Consider the following 23,986-nt stretch of genomic DNA (forward strand, 5'->3'; position numbering starts at 1 on the left):
GTGCTGATACCTAATGAAATCAGGTATGTAATATTTCCTATACTTCTTTTACTCCTGGTCTTATCTGAAACCAGTAGGTGTCAGTGAAAGACTGTCTAAAGGGTTAGAGATGTCTCAGGGGATGAAACCCTTGAGCTAGCAGAAATATAATAACTGGATTTCATGCTTATGATGAGGAGGTTAAGCCCTGAATCACGTGCTTTCAAGTGCCATTCCTAAGCTTCTTTTCAGCCTTCACTGTATCAGTCCTGAATGCTGTAGTTATCCATACAATAGTCCAGTCTCTCTTGGAGGTTTGCTCAGTGCTTTGATTCAGAAACAGCACTGAGGTTTACAGTCTTTTTATGTATTGCTCAAGAAAGCAGTGTCTTTTGATAAGTAAGCCTTTTGATCTGTAAGGAATCTGTATTAGGATCTTCGAGTAGGATAGAAAACATAAATCTGGAAAGTTTTGGAAGAGTGGAAAAAAAAAAAAAAGCTGATTGCTGAGAAACTAGGAAACCCTGTAAATGTCACCAGGATAAAGTATAACTACTATAGTATATATATATATATAGATATAGATATAGATACATAGATAAAGTATATACTATTATATAGTGTAACTAGTATAACTGACTGTAGCACACCTGCCTTTTATGACTTTAGTGAAAACCTGCTCTGAAAGCCAATTTCTTCCAGAGCATGAGAACATTCTGATTAGTAAACTATGAAGTGGTAAATAAGGAAATAGCAGTTCATGGGGTGATGTAAAGTTCCTTTTGTGGAGAAAAGAAAGATCCAAATCTTCTTAATCTTTCTTCTGTGTAGTGTCAGGAACAGTGCTTGAACAGTCAAACCAGCTGTGGTTGTGGCTTTTTTTTCCTTCAGCAGCTAAACTGCCCCAAATTATTTCTCTCTAGTGTAACTGTCTTCCAATCAATGAACATATGCCTGAATGCAGCTGCTCTGATTATGTTTGTTTCTACAGCATGGTACAGATTTTGAATTTCATTGCTTTGCAGTCAATCACTAAAAAACCCGTAAAATCAGTCATCGGCTCTGGATCTCCCACAGGACTAATGAATAAAGCAAACAGAACTCTCCAGGCCAAGGCATATCTGAGGAATATTTTTGCATAAAATGAGCTAAAAGGCATTTACACCATGGGTAAAGGTTTCTCCCTTTCTCTTCCTTGCCAGGTACTAATTTCGGAAGTACTAGCTCAGTTAACCTCAAACTTCCTCTCTTTGTCTTCCTCAATTACACATTGAGGAATTAAAAGTAGCCAAGTCAGAAAAATGTTGCTGTTCTTCTTTTTGTGTTACTGCTGTATTTAGAAGCCCAAGCCAAGAAATTTGGACCACATGTGCTAACATGTGCTGGCACTATAGGGAACTAAGCTTTACAAATATTGTTCGAATATTGTTTGATGGATTCTTTTTTGTTTGTTTAGGGTTTTTTGGTTTGTTTAGTTCAGTTTTTTGTTTGTTTGTTTTCATGTGGGATAGCAAGCAATTAAAAAATGTTCAATCAGTGTTAACCTGAAATGAGAACTTCACAATTTTCTCAGAGGAGAAAAGGGAGGTCTGAGTATATTTTAAAATTGAATAAAGTTTTCTTAATATTTTCTAAACACAAGGCATTATTTTCTTCTCTCTAGATAACATTTCTTTGAAGCCCTTCCAGGACCAGTCACTTATTCTGATCCACAGAGTGAGACTATGCTCTTCTTCCTATTCCTTCTTCAGGAAAAGCAGGATCTTTGGGAAGCTGGTGGCTGTTGGACCCCAGGGCAGGCAGCAGCAGGAAGAATGGGCAGGCCTTTTCCGCACATGAGGCAGTGCATCCCTCAAATTTGGCTCACTCTCTCTTCCTCCAGCCTGCCTCACTTTTCATCAGAGCTGTTGGCTCTCACTGGACCTGTTGACTGAGTGCTGATACACAGACCAGAGGGACGAAGAAGAGGAGGGTTGGCTGCCACTGACAAGCTGCTTGGAGAGCAGGAAATTTAGGTGTTCTGTGATCTTTAGTGATGAAACATTATCATTGCTCAGTACTCAGTGCCTGGTCCTGAATCTGACACCCTGGCACAAAGATGTTACATGTTAAATATGGCTAATGAATTGCTGCAGACTCTGAAATCCCCTCCCAGCTCCAGGACAGCCCTCCAGACAATAGGATTTTCCTGACCTGCTCATTGCAGGAGTGAGACAAGCCAGAGAACAAGGTGAGAAACTCTCACACAGCAGAAAAAGGCCAGTTCTTCCTCTCTGCATTCTCACTCCCTTCACCTGTGCCTTGCCTTCCTCCTTCCTTCCCTTCTGCAATTGCAAATCTTTGCAGGCATAACCCTGCACCCGTCTTTCCTGGCTATTCCACTCTCCACAGCTTCCCCTGCAGAGGGACACAGGTGTGGGAGACACATAAAACAGGATGATCCTCAGCTGCACTGCCACCAGGGAAGAAAGTGGTTTATTTGTATTAGTACAGACTAATACACTTCACAGGAGTGAAGGGCACTATTTGTGCATGCAGTTCCTCTCATCCCTAGGTGAGGAGCTGGCAGGGCCCTGTAACACAGCTCTGGCTGCAGCAGCATGGACACTGACAGGCTGCAGAGGAGCTTGCTGACAAGCTGTGAAAAGACAAAAAGGTCTTTGCCTCAAATAAGACCCTGGCTGGACAGAAGCATGAGCTGGCCATGTAGGTTCTTGTAACATAACATTACTGACCTGCAGTGAGGTGAATGGGTGAAGTGACAGTGAAGCTGGCCTGTAAAATTCTGAAGTGCATTTTTTTCTGGACTCTCCTAAGGGAGTACAACATGTTTATTCTGCTCCTTGTGTGCTATTATCTGTTCTTTGTGCTGGGACTCAGTAATTTCCTCCTTGCCTCTATCCCCATTGTGTCCAGAGCCTGACTATTTTTGCATGACGTGCTAAAGGATCTTGGTTGGGATGACTGTGCAAGGTGAGTGGCACAGCCCATGTGCCAGCACTCATATCCTGATGGAAATAAAGTGTGGCGACAGTGGGTGTGTGTACCCAGCTGAACTGGGGACAACGTTGTGGGTGCTTGGCGTGGTTAACTCAAGCTTATAGGTGGGAATACCTACTAAAAACCCTATGGACACAGCCTTAGATGACAATTAGCTTTGCACTGCCAGCTCTGTCTTTTAAATTGTGCATGTACTTTTTTTTTTCACTTCTGGAAATCTAAAGCAGACATGAGACAAAGAGAATAGCAAAAAACCCCAAAAAAACCAACAAAACTGGTCTCTGTTTCAGAACAGCTTGAATCTATGAGGTGTAAAGTTCTTGATTAATGGGAAGAAATGAACACACTAGAGACTGTGAAGAAAGAAATAGTGGTTTATGCCGTGATGGTGCATATAATGAAAATCACTCCTAAAAAATATACATGCAAAACAATAATGAATTCTAAACACGTCCTAGTAAGATTTCTGGAGAAGTACTGGTATCTATGTAGATACTACCACTACCACTTTTAGCACTGAGATATTGGCCCTTAGTGGTCTTTATTTTATCCCCCCACAAAAAATATGTGCCAAATTTGTGAGCTTCTGTGCTCACCACAGCATCTTAGCCTCTGCCCCTGCGATGGGAGGCTTGCAGGCTGACCCTCACTGTCAGATGATGATCTACAGACATAGGGGTTTGGTTATTTCTTAATTCATGCTATAAGTTTGGGGATTTGCAAGTAAATATACATTAAACAGCAGCATCATTATTTTTATCTTGTTTGTTTCTTAGCCTGGAGAAACAGAAAATTCTGGGTGGGATTTTTAAATATTCCAAGTTGGCATCATCTATCCTTGAAATGAATGCTGAAAGGCCTAGTGACTTCAAGGAGGGAGAGATAGGTCTGTCTCCTGTTTCCCTTTGAAATCTCATTTCTGAATGCTGAAATAACCAAACATTTCTGAAGATTATTCACTAGTATATCAATGACCACAGCTGTGAACACATTTCAGATGCAGACAGGAAGGCCAAGTTTAAGTCTAGATTGAATCAGTCTTTGATGGATTCTTGATATCAAGTAATTGGCTTTTAATAAAATGACAAATATTAACATTAATACTTATTTGCAGAATATAGTTGTTACTTTTTCTTGTAATTCACTAGACTCCATCATTATTGGTTCAGCTCTCGTAGTCACTGGTGCTGTACAAAGAGATAGGCTTGTATTGGATGCTGTGTAATCCAAGGTACAGAACTTGCAGAAATTTGTTCATGTGCTAAAATTTGCATACTGAAAGTGGCCTGTGTGAGTACCACTTAAACTATAAAAGACAGACGCTTGCCAATTTCTGCAGGATCAGTGCATTCAGCATTTACAAACAGTATTCCTTTTCTACTGGCTGTTGTGCATTTAGAAATAACACAAGATTTCAACAAAGACACTTTAACATGTCCTTGTCACTGGTTACACTGATAAATGTTCCAGCTGTGTGAAGCAAGGAGGTAATTTCATGCAGCCTAAAGTACAGTCAGCATGAGTAGGGGATAAAGTGTCACTCCTAATAGTGGGCAAACAGCAGTTGTTCATGTAAAGCTTATGTTTGACTAAGCATCTAAAAGGTCAAACATATCTTCAAACTTACTGTCCCCTGAAGCTGTTATACCTGTTGACAGGAGATAAAATGAATTAATTAAGTATACTATGAATAAAAAAGGTGCCAAAAAGTCACAGAAAAGCTGAAAAAACCTGTGAAAAACACATAACAAGAAAATTGCAGGTGTAAGTACAGCCAGTTTTCTTGCTATATGTTTGACCATCTTTAAATTCAATGACATATTGAAAATAATTATTTTTACTGCCTAATTTTTCAACCAACCCTGGGCACTGCTACCTAAGAGTACATGAAAGAAGTCTGTCACTTGTTTCTAAAGCAATTAGCAGGCCTTCATCATCAGAGAGCTCTGGGGAATGAAGAGAACTCTTGGTTTGTTTAGAAGGTTTACTTCGAACCAAGACATTCAAACAATGAACAGCAGCAGTGATTTATGAACTCTTTCTTTCTTTTTTTTACCCTTTTTTTTTTTTTTTTCTCCTAGCAAACAGGATTACTTAGGATCCATGTGCCTTGTGTAAGGTTCCTGTGTAAGCTCTCGAAGATATGCTCCCCTATGGCATGATAACAAATGAAATTTGAAATATGGTCCTCTTAAAAAAAAAAACACTTTAGGAAATTCTTTCTTTTGCTTTTTTTTTTTTTTTTTTAAATATGTATATTCAGAGGCCTTTAAATATAATTTACTGTTTTTTAGAGTGGGGTTTTTGGCGAGTGCTGAGCTTGTCTGCACTGTAATGAAAAGGGACAGTCAGCAGATGGCAATGTTGTATAGTTAGCCAACAGGAGACAGCCACATCAGCAAGGGAGGGAAACCTCTTAAGGAGCCATAAGGGAAAATGGAATGGCCCCTGCAGGCCTTTGGAGACTTGGCCCTTCAAGCATACTTCGCCTGAATCCTTGGGCAGTCTTTCTGCGTTTGTAATAAAATTTGTAACAATTCAGCATTAAACCCCCTCATTTGAAAGGGAAAGCCCAGTATAACCTAAGAGCTTTCTAACTAAACTAGTTCATTGCCATATTATTTTAAAAACGTTTCATGATGCTGTATAAGTACAACAAGTTCTTTGCTGCAGAGGTTTTACTTTTAAAAAGATAAGCGTGTCTGATGCATTTTCTTTTGCTGGAATGTTAACAGATCCATTTAACTGCCTTTTCATGCTCAAACTAGGAGTCAACTCATCAAACATATTTCTCCAATGCCAATTAAAAGTCCTCTCCATAGAACCCAATGTGGTTCAAGCATATGGCAAGCTAATTTATACATGAGTTACCTTCACTAGCTCTAATCCCAAATAACTGGAAATCTTCTCCTTGGCTCCAGCAAGTTCCAGATTAGGCCTGCTGTGCTTTGCCCTCTAGAAAGTAGAAAGGTATGGGATGTAATTACTTTTTTTTTTTTCCTTTTCCTAAACTACCATGGAGAGCTATTAGAGTATTTTGATCTAAATATGTAAATGAAAACTGCAAAAGCTTCCTCCTTCCAACTGTACTGAAGGCACTGGAAGGAGGTAAAACCTGTGGTAGGTAATTCTGACATATAAAATTCATGGAACAGCTCAGCAAGAGGAGCTTGGAAAGACTTCTGTAAAACATAGGAACAAACAGATGTCTTGAGAGAAGTGAGTAATAGCTTGTATAAAACAATTTTTGGTTCTGCTGCACGCTCCGAAGTCTGAAGCTCTCTGTTAGTAGCCAAAAATGCAGGCATCATTTCAGATATAGGTGAAATGTGAAGCACAAAGCTCATTGCATTCAGAGCTTTGTCTAGCAGCTCAGTCTAAAAGCCAGAAATGGTCATGGATGCTGAAAGACAAAATCAAGTCATTTGTAGCATAGTACTGGCTGTGGCAAAAAAAGATGCTATGAACACCCTTCCTTGTTTACATGGTAAGACCTGGTTTCACTGTCTGCTCAGTTTCCCTCAAGGTAAAAAATCTGGCAAGAGGAGAGGCTCTTAGACTCAAAGAGGTATGTAACTTGAGATGTAGTGCTAAATTAAAACTCCTGTCACACAGAGACTACTTACTATAATTTATGTCAAGGTTAATGGAGTAAAAAGTATTGGAGTATTTGAAATGCTGATCAGACATGTTGCCAATTAGCTGCTGCAGATTTTTTGTTATATATATTGAAAGGTATTTCAATGTTTCTCTCCATTTTTGTCTTTTTTACAGGAAGTTCAAGGAACTAGCACAGAAATTTTAAATAAACTGAAAATCACTCAGGAAAATCAAAGGTCGGTACAAAATGTTAAAATATCTATGTCAGTGTGGTTGCACAGAAAGTGTTAGAGTGTTGGAAATGCCAGTCATAACAGATTTGGGCCAAAGTAAGACAAATTAGTTACTGATAGCAGATGCATTCAAGTGTTCATTGCAGAACATACACAGTAGCAGCTGGGAGTCATAATAAGATATTATAGATTTGACTTCAGTGTGGCTCAGAGTATTAAATAATACAACTTATACATAGAGTTTAATTAAAAATTCTGATTGCTTCAGTTTTTATTAACAGAATCAGAATACTCAAAGCTGGAAGGGACCCAGAAGGATCATCAAAGTCCATCTCTTGGCCCTGCACAGAAAAGCCCCAAGAATGATGCCATGTGCCTGAGAGCTTTGTTCAGACACTTCTTCAACTCTGTCGGGCTTGGTGGCACGACCATACAGATACAGAACAGACACACTATGGTACTTAAAGACTTAGAAGTTTTCTGAAAGCATCCTGCTGATGTTTTTTTTACACCTGAAATGGACAAGTTCAAGCCCTAGTCTCTTCTGACACTGCTCTCTAGTGACTGTTGTGGCAACTTCTTTGTGCAGTGCAGTTTCCTTTATATTGGTAACTAGCTTGAGATTCCTAAACTTCTTTGATGTAAACACTTCTTTATTTGAAAGGGGTGCATTATTGGGTCATCTCAAGCATTTGAAGTGACATATTTTAAGAAGTAAAATCATGCATGTTTGATTATTGATGCTGCCTGTCACAAGTAAGTATTGAATATAATTGTTTCTGTGGTGCTTTCAGCATTTTGTTTTAGAACAAGACTCTTCATTTCTGCCATGTTTTTACTCTTCCAAAGCTCTGTATATTCCAAAGCATTGGATGAGGAGACATCCAACCTAAAGCATGGTGGAAGAGAGGCTATCCCTACTTACTTATCCACTATCAAGTTCATGAAAAGCACATACATGAAACACAGGTGTGTGTTTCAGCATATTTAACATAGCTTCAGATTGGTGGTTGCGAGTTTGTAGTGCTGCTTAGAGGTTTGGTTTTTCTACCTGAAGTACAATTTTACAGAAACTGAGTCAATGTCAGCCAGAACCAAAGCTTTGTATGAGATGAAAAATATATCTATAAAAAATTTGAAAAGTCTAGTTTGTTGTCCATGAGCATTTTTGTACCTATAATTTATCAGTGTAAGAAATCACTGCATCCAGGCAAATCAGGTAGTGGCAGGCTGCAGTAAATTTAATTTCTTAGTTTGCTGCATGCCTCATTTGTTAGTTTAGTAATTTAATTCCTTAGTTTGGTGCATGCCTCATAGTTAGTTATATCATTTGTTAACAAATGATTTAATCTATCAGTTGGAGGTGGACATCCTAAGTTAGTTGAAGTCCTGAGGACATGCAGAAAGGCTCACTGACCTGAGTGTGTTTTGGGTCAGCCTTTCATGGTTTCAAACGTTACAGTATGGAGTTGTTGCCTTTTGTTACAACACAAAAATCAGAGAAAGATTTCTCAGATTTAGATTTGCAGGTGGTGTTTTGTGCCATAGGGACCCCAAACTGTTGCTGCAGGTTCCTGTTGTGTCTGTGACCTATACACTTCCATGCACAATTATGGCATTGTTGGTAAGAATCCAAAATTAGTTACAGACTCCAAAGAATAAGGTCCATTAATATAGAAAAGAATAACTCTATTTTCATCTTACTACCAACATTTGGTGTCAAAGGGGATATTTTCTGACACTCACAGAAATTTTTACTTTTAAATTTTATTTGAGAAGTAAGAGTTCTTTTTCAAAGAAGCTATGAATATTAGCAAGAAGAGTCCTGAATTCAGATATTATGAAATATAAACATTTTCAATTAAATTATTTTTTCAAACTTCAAATAGAAAATAAATAATTCTATTAGTCGTCTATTAGTCGATGAAATCATAAAATTAAGGCTATGCTTCTGTTAATTTTCTGTCTCTGGCCCTTGATTGGGAATTGTGATAGGTTTCATAAGGTAGTATGTACAGCTGTGCTGCACTTGTGTTGTTGAAGGGTGGCAGTACAAATAGCTCTCAATTCAGGAGCTGCTACCTAATAATCTAAGACCACTAACACACAATAATTTTGTGAACATGCAAAGTAACCACTTTATGGTATGAAGTTATTGTATATCATGTTGTTGTCATTTCTTGGATGGATGCATTCATTAGGCTTAATGAGGGCGTGGGGAGGAAGTGAGGAAGAAAAACAGTAAAGCAAAGCATGAAATCTAAATGAGCAGTCTCCCCACCAACAGCAGGGAGAGGAGTTACCAGAAAATGATTTGTATTTCACTTCCTGCTTAAATTTGCAAGGATTTCTTTGCCAGAGCAGCATACTAGTAGATCTAGGAAGTTGAAGATGATTACAAAATTATGGGCAAAATAAATAAACATTTTGGTTACTGATTCCCTTTAGGAACTTCAGTGTAGTTGAAGTGTTAGAGATGATATAAAGCACCTGTATGAATAGAAGAGTTCTTTTCTCTTTCCCTTCAAAAAGTATGGATGAATTATGTTCTAAGAACATGAGAGACAGAAAAGGTGCAAACAAGGTTATAAGGCATGGTCACACTTGAATCTGCTTATAAATTGGAGAACTGTGTATTAATCTACTTTCTGATATTTCTTTGATTTTGAATTGAGGATTGAGTGGTCTGCAGGCCAAGTATGGGACTTGGTGGGTAAATGTCAATGTCATTTGGCAGACAAAACTTGGACAAAAATAAAATTCGGTTCTTTCTGAGAGGATAATAGGATATATTTTGTTAAAAATTAAAATTTGAGAATATTATAAATGTGAAATAATTGGTCAGCCAAAAGGCTATTAGAAATAAAACATAAAGATAATTACTAGTAGATATAGCAGAATACAAGGTTAATTAGTCTCATTTGTATGATGTTAATAATTGAATGTAATCAGCCCTGGGATACTTACAGAAGCGCTCTCACTAAATGTTTTAAAAAATGTAACAGAAGGATTTTTACATTTTGCTTCAAGCAGAGCTTATGTATAAACCTTTTAAAGTACCACACTGTCTTGGGATTTTTGCATAATAAAATGCTTTGTAAAATGAATGTCCAAAATTCTACTCTCCTCCACAATAATAGGAATCACATTTCTAGAGCTGACATTATTCTCTTTCTCCAGGACAGATCAAGAAGACTGAAACATTAATGGTAGCATGAGATTTCTGAATCAAGGTCTGTCTTGAGGCATAATTAATGGCAAGCATCTAATTATCTGAAGTCAAAACTGTATCATCCTTTGCCTTTAATGCACATAAGATAACATAGATGAAATTTAATTAGAGGCAAAACATGGATTACTACTTTTTTAATATCTTCAGTAGGAGCTTTCCACAGGTGCTAAGAGATTCTTTGGTGAATTGGGTAAATATTTAGCCTGTCTTTAGCCAGATAAACAATTTTCAGCAAACAATTCATTCAGCCAATTTCTTACTGTTTCTGCTGTAAGACTATGATTTCTTCAGGCTTAACATCTATCTTTGAATTTTATTTTTTTTATTTTTAGTTCTCATTTGAGAAATTAAAACTGTTTGAAATTCAAAATTTTGAAAACATTATTTTTTACCTTTAAATGGATGAAGTCATGATACGATTTTATTTGTTTTCCTGGTTAGAAGGTTGTATCCACAGGTCTAGTGGAAATAGTAAAATCTATTTTGGACTTGGATTTCCATTCTAATTTGGATAGGTCAGCTGTCTCACTACTTTGTAGAAATGTTTGTTGTCAGGTCTTGGAAGCTCTATTTGATCCATGCTCCTAAGTCATTGTAGGAAAGGAAGGCAGCAGGAAAGCAAGTTATGCTGTGGAAATGATGATGTTCACACTCTGCAGTATAAAACTTTATAGGACAGTGCCACAGATGTAAACCATTTTTACTTTCAGTACATAGCATCAGATCTAGAGAAGGTCTCTCTTATATAAAAAGGTGTAGGGGGGACGTTTTCTAGAGCTGCTGCATTGAGGCAGGTAGCTTTTTGCCCAGATCAATTCCAACAAATTTCAGTTATCTAGCAAGATGTGAGGGAATATGAACCATCCCCTGAAGATTAATCTCTCTCTTTACAAGCAACTTTGAGTGCCTGAAATTAGATGAGTTGGTCTTAGTTCCTTTTCTATGGCTCATAGTGGGAAGACCCCTGGGTGCTGCCTGTGTTTACATTGGAATGTTGATTTTCACAGGCTTAGATCTCAGTTTCTGGTCTGTGCTTTTGTTGGTTGTATGCTTTATTTCCTTTTAGAAAGATGTGGGACCTAGTAGGGGGAGTTTTCTGAAAAGGAAAAATGAATTTCTGAGAGTCTAGAAGAAAATAAGTAAAGAAAGATAAATACTCACAACTTCAAACATACTCCTAATTTCTTGAGGGTGTGCCAATGGAATACAGGCTTGAAAAACTGCTATTAAACCCCAGAATAACATATTATAACCAAGTGTCAAAATCAGAAATGTGTTTTCATTTTTGCATACGCTATTGAGGATAGCTATACTGTCTACATAAAGAGATGTTATCGTATAGCATTTTTAGAAGATGTCTAGTGCTAATAATCATTATATTAAACAGCTGTGTTATTCTGTACAGTTTTATGTACAGTTTTCAGTAGGCACTGCCCTCTTTCCATCATGGTTCCTTTCCATATGGGAACACCAGCTGATCTCAGGACAGAACTCCCTTGTGGAAGTTATTTAAGTATATCAAAGCTGCATCTTCTAAATAAGATCTGGATACTAGTCCTGGACCACGCCTCTGACTATGGTGGTACATACTGGAATATGAATGCTGCTTATGTGAGTCTTTTCATTGCCCCAGATTTTGACTTTCATTTTATGAAATCTTACTGTGGCTGAAGTTGTTTTTTTTTTTTAAAGCATAAGACTGGTTCAGGTGAAGTGGAAGCATCTGCTTGATTTTGCAGCAAGTCTGAAAAACATGGAAAGAAGTAGCCCTTTTAACTGGAAAGGGTGTTGTTTAATGCCTGTAATTAAACTTCTGGTATAAAGAATGATTGTTTATGAAGGAATAGGAAGGAAAAATAGGACGAAAACAGATCAGACCAACTACGTAGCGCTATCCATGCTAAAGGAACATCTTTTTTCCCATACACAATCAACCTGTGAAAAATGGACTTTTTTTTTTATTTAAAAAGTAATCAAATGGAAAGGGGACATGGAAATAGTCACGCTTTGTAGCAAACAAGACAAACCTGGAGATGCCAATGTATTAAATGGATATATTTGCATTAACTGGAGGAAATTAGTTCCAAGAGACTCATAGCTTGTGCATCCCAGTTTAAGCAAAATGTATAGTCTATTGCTGGAAACTGTTAACTGGAACTGCTGAAAACTCTTATAAACTTTGAAAACAAACAAAAACAACCCCAACAAACAAAAAGCCATATGACAAACAAGAAATATCAAACCCACCATTTCCAAACAGATAAAATGCCTACCCCAAAACAGCAACCCAGGGGTCAGTCTTCAAATTGTTTGAAGTTATTTCTTATTTGCTTAGTGGTTTGGTTTTTTTGGGGGGTTTTTTTTTGGTTGTTTAGGGTAGGTTTTTTTGCTTGGTATTGGTTTATATTTTTTTTTGTTTTGTTTTCATTTGTTGGGTTTCTCTGTTTAATTTTTTGTTTTTGTTTTTTTCAGTGTATATTTTTTTGTTTGATCAAGTTTCATGCAAAGGTTGTCACTGTAGCAGATGACACTGTAAGATCTAGTTGAAGTTACATCATGGAGCTGAGCTCTTAGGGTATTGCCTTGTTTTGGATTCAGGTCCATAAAAATTTGTAGCCTCTAAAAGTAAAATATCCTTAGTTGTCTTCCTCTACCTTCTTTTTGGCTCAAGCCACTGTCTGACACACAGCCTGAATTCTGCAGTGGTACCTGTGGTGTCTCAGCAGTGATATGTGTCACTTACACTGTACTCCCACGGGATCTACCACTGAGGCACTGCTGTCCCTACCCTGCACACAAACATCTCAGATCATTAAATATTTTTATTTTATCTCTTAAAATATTTTTAAATTTTATTTCAGACCTGTGGGCCCTTTATCTGACTTCTAAGGAAGAGTAAAAGAACAGGGATTATTAGGAGAATTAACAGTATCTCCTAAATTCTAGTGAATGACTTTTTCTTTGGATCTGCCATCTGTGCAACTAGAGAGAATTTAGACAAGTCATTATGAAAAAGGAAGAGAGAAAGACAGTAGTATCATCTTCATGAGTTGCTGTCCAAGATAGCATTTGTCTGTGGAAATCTGCTATATAATGACATTTTTAGAAAGAAGTGAGAAGGATAGGATTTTTTATGGGTAACAAAGGCAGTCAGAGTTATAACAGTTATGGCTGAAAACAGGAAAAGACTTAAAAGTAAGCCAGAATCCCTCAGTAATATCTAACATGTGAAGTAGGAAGGGAACACCCTAGAGCAAAATATGGTGCTGCTTGCTGCTGGAGATAGCACTCCATGGAAAATACTTTCTGAATTTGGGCCCATGGTGTCAGTTCCCATGTCTGGTTTAGAGATGGAAAATGGAGAGCTACTGCAATTTGTGATTGCCCTGGAATGTATTTTGTGAAGGTAATTCAAAACATATATATGAAGTTTTAAAATTTTTTAAGCATTTTGGGTCATTTCAGTAAAGTCAGGGCAGAAGAAAGAAAGTGATTTGAACTTTTCAAGGACAATGTATGCATTCACTTCACAATATAAAGCAGTCACTACCTGAGTCTGATCTACACTTATGTACAACTACTGATTAGTATTCTGTGAACACAAATGCGTGTTTTGAATGCACTAATTATTACAGCATATTTTTAATAATTCTCTTCTTGTAACCCTCAATTTATCTTTATTGCATTTATGAAATAAATGTAGAGCTCCCAGAAGGTGAATGTATTATTATTTTGTGCTCACCTCTCATCAGAGACTTTGCCAGAAGTTTACAAACATCAATTAACTTTCACCATGCTGCCATCTGGGAAATAACTCTTCCTACACCCATGTTACAGATGGATAAACAAACAGGAACTAAATAACTTGGCCCGAATCATGGCGCCAGTTGGGAATAGAGATTTCACACCGTCTCCCAGTCCCTCACTCAGGTCTAACCAGTAAGCATGCTGCCACACAGTTTAGTTACATTTTGGACTGTTTTTGATGAACTAAGTTGCCCTTTTTTAAATTCTGAATCATCCAAAACTTGTCAACATTTTATTTTAATAAATAATACTCAGGCCAATATTTATAGTTAAATAATTTTATCCTCATCTTTGGTTCTAAGATTCGTGTACGCTGCTAACACAGGATGATAGCAGACAAAGCACAAATAATTTTTGTGATTTCCTATAAAAAGACTTTCCACTGACAACAATAGCTTTTGGGTCAGTTATTCATATTCATATAATAAATTGATCTCTTCAATTCCTCAGTTAACTTATTTTTTCCTTGCAAAGAATTATTTCATTTTTCTAATGTTATTAGAAATGTTTCTAAGGTTTGGTTGATAAGGCATGCCCAAGGGATGAGGAGAGGGTTTTGTTTTTTTTCTGTAGTGTATTCTTCCTGCATTGTTGGTAACCCCTTTAAATCTAATAATGATATATCTAATTGTGGGCGGAAATGCAAAGCTCCTAGTTATTAAAATTGTTCTCTTCCCATTTCAGCTCTAGGTAATTAAAACTTTTGGATAGGAGTGGGATTTAAAGGTCATCTCAGTTCTCCCTTATGCGTGATATTATCTATAAAGGCATGAGGACCACTGCTACAGGATTTGCTCTACAACATTGTAGGATATACTTCCATGTGAAAAGTGGGTCACTACTGTTAGATTGCTGGATTTACTTTTTCTAGAGAGAAGGAGTTGCCAAAGAAAACTTTGTATGTTACTGTAGTGATAACTTCCAAATTTTAGGGACATTCTCACAGAAGGAAGCCATCCTTTCTAATCTGTGAGATTTAGGAGTGTCAACTTCTTTCTGATTTTGGCACTGAGATGGGTGATCATTTAAACAGAAGTGTAGATACATTATGATGCTTCTCTTTGTAATAAACATAATTATTATTTTAAGATTTTAAAAGATTTTTAAAGATTACACCTCAGGAAGGTGGAATCCAGGGAGCAGTCAGGGAAGGGCTGGTATTATCCTGAAGTGAGTAGTTACTGTTATGTCTGTTCCCAAGTGAAATCCAATCGTATGGTTCACGCATTAATCCCAACAGGGTGACTTTAGAAAATATGATTAATGAGGTTACCTGTGTCTAAAATAAAATAAAATAATATTTAGACGATAAAATTGTCTAAATCAAATACTCTTCTGTTTAAAAGTTTTACATCCTCTGATTGTGCCAAGCAACCAGATGCTGGGACCTGATCTATGAATGGGTCTCACAGTGGGTTCCATGTGAACCTTTGGAACTGAGAGAAGAAAGAAGCTTTCTTTGCATATTTAATTTATTTATGTATTTATTTAGTAAAATATTTATCTTTCATCTATTTAGCTTCTGTCAGCAAATTAATCCCTTTACATTTACCTTAATTTTTATTCAGTTCAGTTCAATATCAGGATGCTGGCAAATGTCAAGTTCACTTCTTTTAGGGAGGGAATTTCAAATCTGAGTGTAGGAATTTTTAATTTTTAAATTTTTTTTTTACTGTCCAGTAAATTTATTGGTTTTCATTTCCAAAATGAATCTCAGCATCTTCCCAGCTGCATAGATTAGTTTGCAAGATGTTGATAGAAATCTATGTGAAAGAAGCCTTTTGGCTAACGACATAAATTAAGAATAGAATAGTCTGATGCTCAAAAAAGTAGTTGGGATCTAACATTCAATTTACAAACAATTTTACAAGATTGAGTAGGCAACACTTACTCACTTTTCTCAAAAAAAGCCCCCCTACCCCTCCCAAAAAAAAAAACAAACAAACAAAACAACCCAAAAAGGCTTTTATTGTTATACTTTGAAAACATAAAAAATACTCATGACATCAACTGCATAGGATAAACTAATGAAGGCCCTTTTGATTAAGGTAAGAATGGAAGAGTAAACAATCTGAAGTATATTAAGTGAAGTATTAAAAGATAAAAGACACTGCTCTGATGCATTCAAGACACCAGAAACCTCCCAGACCTGGAAGCAGATTAGCGGAAGACATTTTTTACCCATGAACACACAAGATTTTGGCAGAAGTTTCTACAGGACCCTTAAAATAGAACATTTCTCTCTTTAAGTCTCAGGAGAGCAAGCTTTCTAACTGAGTTTCAAGATATTCTATTGCAACTTTTACAAAGAGAGATATTTCTTTTTGGTGGTAGAATTGTTATTTTCTTCTCACATGTATTTTTCTCCTGTACTCTGAAAATCAACTAAAAATGCCTTGTAAATATTTTATTCCAGCTCTATTAATAAAATGAGAAATTCTATTAAAAAAGATTGATCTTTAAAGCCAGAATTATTCTCATAGTGATAAAGATGACATAGGCTTAGACGGTTATTTTCTTCTTTACCCTGTTCTATTCTGATATGCCAAACTATCCTTAATCCAGCAAGTTGAAACTTGCAAAATTTTTTAATATAAATGATGAGGTGGGTGCTTCCATCACAGAAACACAGATGGAAGGGTGCTCTTGAAAATGAACCAAGTCCCAACACCAGAATTAGATTCTCACCCTCTGCAGCCTGTCTCATTTTGTGCTTCAGTTTCCTGACTTAGCTAAAACGGTTTTCTCTTTTAGAAAGTCTTTGTAGAAGAACATCTGGCTGACTTCTTGCAGCCTTTGAAAGGGGAATTACCATTTAATGAGATTTCAGCCATGCAGTTTGATGGAGGGAAGAAGACTGTGTCCTTCACTAAGTGAAAAATCTTTTAAATAAAGAAAAGAACCAAAGCTTCTGAATACTCATGTGAACATTTTGTCTTAAATAAAAGCAGAGCTTTTTCAGTGGCCAAACTCTCACTACTGTTCAAGCAGTACCAGGATTTCATTCACAAGTTTAGTATCATGGGCCAAATAATGCAGAGGTAAGTCTGCTTATTGCCAGATTGTGCATCGTAAGAGGTAGACTTGTAGAAAAATGAAAAACTACCTGCTTCCAAAGGGATGAACCCCATAGAGAGGGTTTTGGCATGAGGAAGACCTTTGTCAGCAGAATTCATTTTAAACTGGAAGAAGTCTCCTTCAATGGCTCATTCTGTAGAATTATCAACTTGCAACTATCTGGGATGGGATTTTCTTTTTGCTTTAATTTTAGATTCCGCTTGCCCTTAGACATGTCTGTACAGTGTCATGGATGGTTTTTCAGTTCTGCAGTTCACATGGTTTGCTTGCTTCTTATCTCTGGTAACATTCAGGATTGCAAATGACCTGTCAGATGGAAAAAAAAAAAAAAAAAGGCTCACTATTCTCTACTACCTTAAAGCAAACAATCTCAACTACGTTGATTTTCACAGTGTCTATCTGTCCCATGCTAGGGACCTACTTTACTGTAGTCTCCAGCACTATATTTTTTCAAATGAGCAAGTAATTCTCCCTTATTAACTGCCAGGAATGGGATACTTACCTCAATTCACAACAAAACCTGGACATAACATACAATCATAGTGTGGCATGCATTTCTTCTATGTTGTTTGTCAAGTTAATTAAGCCATTATCCAAAGCAATTAAATTATTTAACCTAGAACAATTGGTATATTTAATCTCTTTTACTTTTTTTCCAATAAATGAAGTGCAAGAAGTTGGTAGTAGTAGTAGCAGTAAGATGTTGTAATTAACATTTAGTTCTGCTAATGAAAAAAAAAAAAACAAACCCAAACATGATTAAATTAGTCAGTTACCTAAGTGAGTTCAGAACTGAACACTTAAAAATGCCTGTTTATGCAGTGAGAAAACTAGTTACTAACTTACCACAAACTGTTAGATGATGTGAAAAAAGTGATGAAATTTTTAATGCCCACATTGGATCATCTAATTAGGAGCAGATTCTTGTACCAAAAAACTCCATCATCCTTATCTCTTTGCTTGTTTTCATAAAGCACTGTATTTTGGGCCAAGTCTACGGAAGGAAATGCTAGGTAGCCCTGTGAATTATTCCTGCGTGTTCTTTAGGAATTTGCAGAATAGAGGCAAATCAGGACATCCTGACACCAACATAACAGCTGAGAGCAGTGTGGACATTTCAGGGCCTATAGGTGGGTATATACAGGATTGGTGTGGTGCCCAAGGGCTGGGTTGGGGGAGCAGCTAGTGGTGTTTTGTGAAAGGCTGAGTATATTAAAATAAGTAACACAGCTTTGTGAAGCTATGGGCAAAAATCACAGTGCAATGGACCCTTTGGAGTCTGCAAGATGGCTCCTTTTCCTAGCTTGTCCTCCCAGTCTTTCAGGTCTCAACATCTACAGCCCCTCCTGATACCTGCAAAGAAGCTTCTCTCCATGCAGACAACTGCCTTCTCCATTCAGACCTGCTTGCTCTGCTCCTCGCTCCTGTTTCAGGGACCACACAGGTGTGCTGTGTGCTTGTTGGGGCTGCCCATGCCTCTTAGATGGCCCATTGCTTTGGGTTGTCACAAAAGTTCTCCTCAGGGAACGTGCAGCTGTGTAAGATAAAAGGGCACCAGCACATGGGCAAGTTGGTAATGCAGAGGAAGAGTTGCATGTTTACCATCAGTGTTTTTCTAGTATTAGGCCTGCACAACATTGATTTAAGGTTGTAATGATGTGGCAGGTCTGGTTACAGGACCAAGGTGGGGAAGATCTTTGCTCAGCAGGTGTGCTAACCCCACAAAAAGAAAATGAGCCAAATGTGCAGTTGCCAAGAGCAAGGTGCACAATGAGAACATCCAGAGCTTGCTGAGGCAGTGTAAGCTCAAAGTTTACAAAAGCTGGTTTTTGGAAGACGTAGGCTTTTATATAGAATAAGTACACTTACATGCTTTAAAAAGAGTATTTATACATAAACCTGTGTTTCTTATTTTTCTTAAATGAAGATATAAGTGGGTAAACAAATTAATATTTAAGTAAAGATCTAAAGATGTTATAAAATCTATTTACTTGTCCCACGTAACAAGTCATGGGACAAGAGAACATGAGCTCGAATTGTACCAAGATTTAGATTGGATATTAGGAGAAACTTCTTCACCAAAAGGGTTATCAAACATTGGGATGGGCTGCCCAAGAAAGTGGTTGAATCATCATCCCTAGAGGTACTTGAAAGACACAACGATGTGGTGCTTAGGGACACAGTTTAGTGTTGGCCTTGACATTATTAACCTAGGGGTTGGACTCAATGATCTTAAAGGTCTTTTCCAGCCTGAGTGATTTTGTGATTATTCAGATGTCAAAGAATCACTAAGATTTTAATTAAAGATGCTATAAAGGTAACAGGCATGGAAAGAAACATGTTAGGAAAGGAAAATGTGCAGATAAGGTATGGTATGCTTCAGTCTGCATTACGGGATGAAGGGAGGTAGAAAATAAGGTAAGCAGAACAATAAACTAGAAAACTTTGTTACAGGGATGTCAGAAGCTGCTTGCAAAAATCTGGTTTTTCTCTTTGAGCATTTTATAGCTGCTGTGGATCTTTTCAAGATGGCAGGGGGAGGTGGGGCTGTGTATTTTATAGTTACTGTGTTGTACCCAGTGTGAGGGGCAGGGGTTCAAACCTGCTTGGGCTGAAATGTAGCTCTGTACTGGAGCTCTGCAAGGGTGTGGGTCTCAAGAAGAGATCTTTCCAGTGGATCCTCTCATTTTGTTTTAAAGGACAGAAACTGCTATCTTCCTTCAGCTCTGGGGCAGGGGTGTGTCTGTGAAGGGAAATCGTTACTGCCCACAGTGTGTTGCTCATGGCTTGTTTGTAGCGTTCCTAGAGGGTAGCCTTATTTAGAATTCCTGCCTGTGCCTGTCATGACTGATCTATCTTTCTGAGTTCCTTGGTGCTTCCTTGTCTGCCATGAGCTCTATGAATCTTTTGACTTTCAGCACCAGCTGAGCTGTCTCAGTTCCCTCTGGGCAGCTGAGTGATGTCCTGTGAGGTGTCAAACAGACCAGGGCTTCCCAAGGCAGCCTCACAGTTCTACATGGAGCTGTTTACTCTGGAGCAGGTAATACATTTTTAAGAAGTGTTTCAAGGTAAAGTTATGAATAATGTTGAGTAGAATTGGACCTTTAGGAAGAATAATTTCTTTAAAAACATTCTAGTGTGGTTTGGGTACTTGTCTAGGACCTGTAAATATTTGAGTCTCATCTGCAGAAATGCTCAGAAGATTTCTTCTGTGAGAAAGGTGGCTGCTGATGAGTTCTTTTCTGCCTGTAAGTGTGAAATTAAGGAATTCCTGGCTGCTTCTATGAAAAGAGAACTGTTATTTCAACTGTGTCAAAAAGTTGACTGTGTCATGTTTACCTAACATTTTGAAATTAAAGCTTAATTTGAGGTGATAGAACAGTACTTTTCTGTGAATACTACGGCTAACACTGCAACTGCAGGTGTTGTTTTATTCACGCTTTTTATAAGTTTTAAGCTAAGACTGGATTTCTGCAGCATGCAAATGTGCACAAGGATATTTCTGCCATCTGTCTCTATGCCTACATATTATAAAACCGAGTATATCAGTATAAAACCAAGCTATTTAGTAGACCACATTAATTCCTGTCACAACTTTACATGTCTTCTCAGTCAGTCTTGTTAAGTGTTGCCTTTTGTTACTATTGCTTAGTTGAGGAGAGAAAACACAGGCATTCTAACCATTAGGATGTGTTATTTTTTAATTCCAGATCCTAGATAAAGGTAGTAAAGACATCTAACTGAACTTTTTTTTTCTCCTGCAAGTTAATGCTCTGGATTATAGGGTATTCTGGCTTAGTTGCTTTCATGGTTTGATTTTTTATGTTGGCTTGTTGGTTTGTTTGGTTGGGAGATTTTTTGGGGGGTTTTGTTGTTTGTTTGGGGGTTTTGAGGTGTGTTCCTTTGTTTTGTTTTGATTTTTAAATGTTCCACTTTGGGTACAAAATATTGGAATATTTTTGCATGTGAAGACCAGAATCCAAGTGTCCCAAATCTCAGATGAATGTCCCAGTGATCAGTTATTTACTTGTCTCTCCTGCACTTGGCAAACATTTCGGTATCTCATCAAAGAGAATCAGTGTGCACAGGAAAGACTGCTGCCATGGCCAGGATGTCCTCCTGTGCATGATGCAGCTGTGTCCAGGCAGAGGAGGGAATTTACCTCTGGCCTCTAAATTTCTCACCTCTGTCAGTAATGAGCTTTTACTCATGTTGAGGTAGTTTTGTTCTGATCTGTTAATTTAGAGGCTTTAACATTGCTATTTTATAGTCTTTCATCTTGGGGAAAAAATAAAGCCCCCAAACTGAAGAACATGTAAGTGGCAAACATTGGTGTTACTACTGTGACTGCTTTAACTGAGCTAGCAATGGCATGACTCTCTTTGTGCTCTAAGAAAAAGAATTTTCTCTGAGAATTATATTTAGACTTTTTTAGCTGTGAATATTTGATATTGTGCATGCAAATTAGGTTGATTAGCACTTCCATGAGTTTCTGTTAATAAGGGGGAATTTGTCTGAAGTATGTACATGCACAGAGGTGAATGGCTATTATGCAATATATTATCATCGTTAAATATATATAATAATTAATTTCTCAGTGTGTGTGTGTTGTGATTCACCATAATTTTGTGTGAACTTCAAAGGCCCCTTATCCATTTTGAAATACATCCCCTCTGTTATCTTAACAAATGTTGCTCTTTGCTGCAAAGTCAAAGTACATTTGAATGTAAGGCCACTTACAGCATATTTATATCATCATGGAGCAACCACAGGGAGAACTTGTAAGGCTCTAAAGCATAAGCAGCCAGTCACCATCCATAATTGTGGACTTTTGTTATTAACCCCTGTGACCAGAGTACTGCTGGATGTGGAATAGAACACATAAAGTATTTACTGAGAAATAATAAAAATGCATTCCCCAAACAGAATTTTTACCTGCAGTCTCACAGAGAGACTTTGTGAAACAAAGGAATTGAAAGAGCAGCCTGCCGGAAACTATTGGCCACAGGGGATGAAAAAAAACCCCAATAAATCTGCAGCTGAAAAATACTGTCAGACAAATGAAATTAGCATTTTTATAAAAAAGTTTAGAGCAAATTAATTGCTCTCTTGAACTTCTAACTTCCCCTAGAACTGAAGCCTGCAACTAGGATGAAATTTTGTTTTGTTCTGGTAACATTTATGTGTTCCAATTAATTGTCATTTTTTTATTGTGTGGATGGCTTAACAAAGCCTGATGTTACATCTAGAGTCAGACAAAGTATTTTCAGTGGCATATGAAACTAGGCAAAATTCTGTTCCTGCCACCTTTGAAAATAGGCCTCTGATGTATTTATTGCAACAAACATCTCTACTGCTTGATACTAAATTGTATAATGAGGCCATGGAGTGATGGGGGAAAGACAAGTGGTAATGCTATAATTCTGAGGGATAATACAGGTTCAGATATTTTGATTGATATTATTATCTCAATTGAGATTAATCTTCACCCATCTGAAGAGGATCACTGTACACTCAAAACCAATGCTGATGTTTTATGTAGGAATTCAGAGGTGTCCAAGTATTATGCCTATAGACTACATCAGGCTAATCTTGTTTTTTTCTTTTCTTCCCCCAGATCTGAAAACCAGCTAAATTATTTCCTTCTACTACTGCCCCCAGCCCACCAATGTTGTTATAAAATCCAGGGATGGTTTCTAAGAGAGACAAATTTTATTTTGTGTGTGTTTGACCAAAGTAAATTATTTTTCTTAAAAAAATGTTTTTGACTCACTTACATGTTTGTCTGTGAAAAGTGTCTATTCTCAGGAAGTAACTTCAGACCTTCTCGAGATTTGTGCCGTCAACTGGTTATTTGGTAAAGAAGCAATGATATATCTGTTTCCTATTCACTTGTTCTTCAGTATGTACATTCCCAACAGGAGTGGGACCCCACAGCTGATGAAGGTTGAATACTTGTTAAATGTGGAAATGACAGGGTATACTGGGAGCTGAGTCTGGCCACGGAGCACAGCTATCTGCCAAGGATACCCCTAAGACACTTAATTAAAACTCCCAGCAGGCAACATCTGCATAAAACCAGTTTTGGTTTTGGAACAGACTAGAAATTTCAGATTCTTGATGAATTTTATACTCTCTCTCCCCCTCATCACCCCCACCCCCTCGCCCCAGTAAAACCATATTCTCTTGTGTGAATGAAAACAGACAACATGGATTCCATTAAAAAAACTTGGAAATTTTCATGTGGCATTCTCACCATGTCAATTCTCACCAGCACAATGAGGAATGTAAGGACTGTAGTGGCAATCACTTGTGTATGCATGCAAGCTTCAGCACCTTAAGGGCAAATAGCTTCTGCCTTTTCATGTCCTTGAAATTAGCATGTAGTAGAATTGGCCCAGCTTCTGAGCTGCAATACTTTGTGATGCTTATTTGGTTCCTCGTTTAAAGGTATTACAGGGGCAAAAAAACATATAAAAGAAATGAAGCTCCACAGGGAGTGAGAGAAATTGCTGAGTAGTATTTAGACTTTTATACTCCAGACTGCTGGGGGAAGGTACCATTCAAAGAGCCATGGCCATTTTTCCTGTTCTCTCCTGCTGTCCCTGCCCTGTCAGTTCTTATTATTGACCTGGGACTGAGCACTTTTAAGATATTTTTTCAGTGCTTTCATGCACTCATCTTTAAACTTGATGGGAATTATTTTAATATTAAAAATGCAAGTAAAAGAAATTAATGTTCTGAAACCTGGAGTGGGTGATTAGATCTGCTGAAAATGAATGGAAAGACTAATCCAAGTAGCAGTAATGTTTTCAAACACTTTGTGTCACAGGTGGTATAGTCTGTTATTAGAGTCCTAAAAAGCAGTTTTCATACTTGTTGCAAGAAATCCCATTTGTATGGTGAAGAGGGAGGAAGAGACATAAATGGGGTCACCTGAGGAGGAGAACACAAAGTTCTCAGAGGAAAAGTATAGTGGTTGGCACTGACCTCCCTTGTAAATGGGGAAGTGAAGGAAGTTTATTTGCTTCTTACTGCTGTGTGTACATACTTCACC

General features: G+C 37.5%; 1 long non-coding RNA gene across 1 annotated transcript; it reads left to right on the top strand.

The window, feature by feature from the left end:
• Positions 1–1,730: 1,730 nt before the first annotated feature.
• LOC111927083 (uncharacterized) lies at positions 1,731–9,917 on the top strand. Its single transcript, XR_015283452.1, has 3 exons — positions 1,731–2,209; positions 6,754–6,815; positions 7,094–9,917. It is a non-coding gene; the product is annotated as an uncharacterized LOC111927083 (long non-coding RNA).
• Positions 9,918–23,986: the final 14,069 nt, after the last annotated feature.

Source organism: Cyanistes caeruleus, chromosome 2, assembly GCF_971803275.1.
Source record: "Cyanistes caeruleus chromosome 2, bCyaCae1.hap1.1, whole genome shotgun sequence".
NCBI lineage: Eukaryota > Metazoa > Chordata > Aves > Passeriformes > Paridae > Cyanistes > Cyanistes caeruleus.